Raw genomic sequence first — 3,916 nt, forward strand, 5'->3', positions numbered from 1 at the left:
CAAGAGTTTTTTTTTTTTTATCTCTTCATTTTGCTTATGTTTATTTGATTGTTTTATCCCCGTTTTTGACTTCTGTGCATCAATCAGTGATCACTAAATGGGGGAAACAATGAATGTGGAGTTGACTGCATTTTATTAGCTAGTTAGTTTTAGTTTTATGAAACTGCACTCTATAGATCAGTATAATGTCCTTTGAATGCCACTATGGATAGAGTCAGCTCCCCTCCAACTTAGATATTCTAACTCCATATTTTTTCACAACTGTGAAGAAAATAAAAATACTACAAACAGCTCTTCACAGCTAGAATGCACACACTCTCACTCGCTCACACACACACACACACACACACACACACACACACACACACACACACACACACGCACATACACACAAATTCACACTGAAAGGGATTTTGTACTGAAAACTATAGTCAAGTTCAAAATCAGCAAATTTACATCACCAAGTCCACTGCAAAAATATTTTTAAAATTTACATAGATGTTCAGAATTTAGCATTCTGGTGTGAGAGCTTATTTCTGTGATTGCACTTTTCAGTGTAAGCTAGTACTAGATTGCAAATCTGTTATTAATCCATTTTTTAATCTCACCATCTGTATTTCTCCATATACATATGCATGCAATCCAAGACGTGCCTTGTTATTATTATTTTATTGCAATAACTTATTTAATATTTTTCACATTTCTTTAAGAAACAAAGTCCATCGTACATATTCTTATTTTATGTTTTGTTATTAAGGCTCAGCTGTTAATAAGTCTCTAGTTGTATGCTAGCCTGCATATTCTTCACTAGTCATTCTTGTGTCTTAGTATATACTCATCCTTGTTTTTTTGATGTGTTTGCCTTCTTTGATATTTTCATTCATTTCCTCCCATGATGTGGTACAGTCATCACTACCATAATGCAATTTTGGTGCTTTAAATTTGTAATCTTATATAAATAAAAATGTAAATGTTCATTTGTTCAAAATCTTAAATATCCGAACGTTCTTCACCAACTGCTTTGAAATTTTCACACAATGTTGCATTCGAATACGTGTGTGTTTTTATATAACTACTATTATATAGATGTCACACGTTGCATTCGAATATGTGTATGTTTTTATATACCTACTATGGATCCTATATATTTGTATACAAATATGCAATTTTATATGTTTTTGTTATAACTTTCTTTCTTCTTTTTCAGTGCAATCGATCTGCTTTAGTTCATCCAAATAATGCCTCGCAGAAGATCAAACTTAGGTCGTCGTACTCATTGAGCGGAAGCAGTGCGACAAGTAATTGCAAATCAAACTGAGGAAGAATGGGCATCAGCGAACGAGCGAAACAGACAAAGAATGGCTCAAATATGTGCCAAGGAAGCAGCAGAGTGACGTGCAGCCAGACTTGAGGATGCACGGTTGCGAGCATGGCAATCGTGTTCTGCAGCTTCAGATCTGCTTCGTTCTCAACAGAATGAGCACGACAGGCTGAGAGTGTCTGAAAGACGTCAACGAGAAACAGCAGATCAGCGTCAAACACGACTCTGTGCTCAGCAATCATGCAATTACAATCGCCTTGCATTCCGGTACAACCCAGCTGATGATTATGGTTTGAGCCGGCATGTTCTCTTCGGCACTATGACTGAAATGTGTCCTTATTGCAAGGCTCTGAAATTTAATGAAGAAACGAAAGGAATGTGTTGGCAGCCAGAAAAATTAAACTGCCTCAACTTGGAGAACTGCCAGAGCCATTAAAAACTTTGCTTGCCGGATATACCGCCGAATCAAAGCATTTCCTATCTAACATCAGGAAATACAACTCATGCTTCCAAATTACATCGTTCGGCGCAGAAATCGTAACAGCTTAATTCATGCCAACTTTCAAAGTGAAAGGACAAATTTATCATAAAGCCGGCTCCCTGCTTCCATTCTCAGATGGTCAACATAAATTCCTACAAATGTAGTTCATCGGTGATGGCAATGATGAATTGAATGTACACTGCGGAATTTCTACCGGCATACAAAGGTCCATCATTTCCCAACTGCAAGAGCTTCTTCACGAAACAAACAATTTAGTGCGTTTGTTCAAACAGCAATTGACATGATGCCATCTGATACACACAAGATTGTTATTCATGCTGACAAAATGCCTGCTGGAGAACATGTGCGAAGATTCAATGCTCCACCTACAGATAAAGTGGAAATTGTTATAGTCGGAGATCAATTCCAACCTAGAGATATTGTTCTTCATCGAAGAAATGATCAATCGACAACAGTTGCAGAAACTCATCGATGCTACGATGCCCTGCAATATCCAATAATTTTTTGGGATGGTGCCGATGGATATCACTTCAACGTTAAGATGATAAATCCAGTCAGTGGCGAAGAAACAAATATGAAATGCAGCGCAATAACTATTATTCATACCGATTAATGATTCGAGAGAATGAAGACAATCACATTTTGAAATGCTGTCAATTGTTTCACCAATACATCGTAGATATGTATGCAAAAATTGAAACAGAACATTTGATGTTCATCCGCTTGAATCAGCCCAAGCTTCACTCTGATGAATATGTTCATTTGCGAGATGCAGTTGTAAATGACAGTAATACAACTAATGTTGGAAGACTAACGATTTTGCCATCTTCATATACAGGCAGTCCACTTCATATGCATGAGTACGCTCAAGATGCAATTGCGTATGTTCGTCACTATGGGCGTCCAGAACTATTCATTACATTCACATGCAATCCAGATTGGGATGATATACAACAGCTCTTACTTCCTGGGCAATCGCCGGTGGATAGGCATGACATCACATCACGTGTTTTCAGACAGAAGCTGAAATCGCTGATGGATTTCATGGTAAAACATGAAGTGTTTGGCTCTGTGTGCTGCTGGATGTAATCAGTGGAATGGAAAAAGAGAGGATTGCCACATGCACATATACTAATCTGGCTCTATAACAAAATCACTTCAAACAAAATCGATGAGGTAATATACGCTGAAATACCCCACGCCGACGTCGATAAGGATTTGCATGAAGTTGTGATGAAAAATATGATACATGGACCTTGTGGTACACTGAATCCAAATTCACCATGCATGATAGACGGAAAATGCTCTAAGCAATATCCTCGAGCATTAGTATCCAACACAGTTACAGGAAACGATGGATATCCTTTATACAGAAGAAGATCAGCAGAAGATGGAGGTAAATTAGCAACCATACAAATGCGAAACGGTGACATCGAAGTAGATAACCGGTGGGTTGTTCCATATTTGCCTTTGCTATCAAAAACATACAAAGCGCACATAAATGTGGAATACTGTAACTCCGTTAAATCGATCAAATACATTTGTAAGTACGTGAATAAATGCAGCGACATGGCAGTTTTTGGCATGCAACCAGAAAGAATTGATAGGAATGCGGTCATATATATCGATGAAATCGCACAGTATCAGGCTGGAAGATACATAAGCAGCAATTAAGCTGTATGGAATTCTTTCATTTCCCATACATGAACGAAGTCCAGCTGTTGTTCACTTAGCAGTACATCTAGAAAATGGACAATGCGTTTATTTCACAGCTGCAAATGTGCAACAAATAGCCCTGAATCCTTTGGCTACAACGTTAACTGCTTTCTTCACATTATGTCAAAATGACGCATTTGCGAAAACACTGCTGTATTCAGAAGTGCCTACGTATTACACATGGAATGCGAGTAGAAAATAATTTGAAAGACGCAAACGAGGAGAGCGAGTCGACGGACAACCTTGCATTTTCAAAGAAACTACAATAGGCAGACTGTACACCGTGCATCCTAATCAAGATGAATGCTCCTTTCTTCGCATGCTGTTGGTAAATGTGCCTGGTCCAATGTCTTTCCAGCAATTGAGAATTGTCAACG

General features: G+C 38.2%; 1 pseudogene; it reads left to right on the plus strand.

Moving 5' to 3' along the window:
• The first annotated feature begins 2,504 nt into the window (after positions 1-2,504).
• LOC122791416 lies at positions 2,505-3,497 on the plus strand (annotated as a pseudogene).
• The last annotated feature ends 419 nt before the right edge of the window (positions 3,498-3,916 follow it).

Source organism: Protopterus annectens, chromosome 17.part0 (genome assembly GCF_019279795.1).
Source record: "Protopterus annectens isolate FY-2018-M chromosome 17.part0, PAN1.0, whole genome shotgun sequence".
In the NCBI taxonomy this organism is placed as follows: Eukaryota; Metazoa; Chordata; order Ceratodontiformes; family Protopteridae; genus Protopterus; species Protopterus annectens.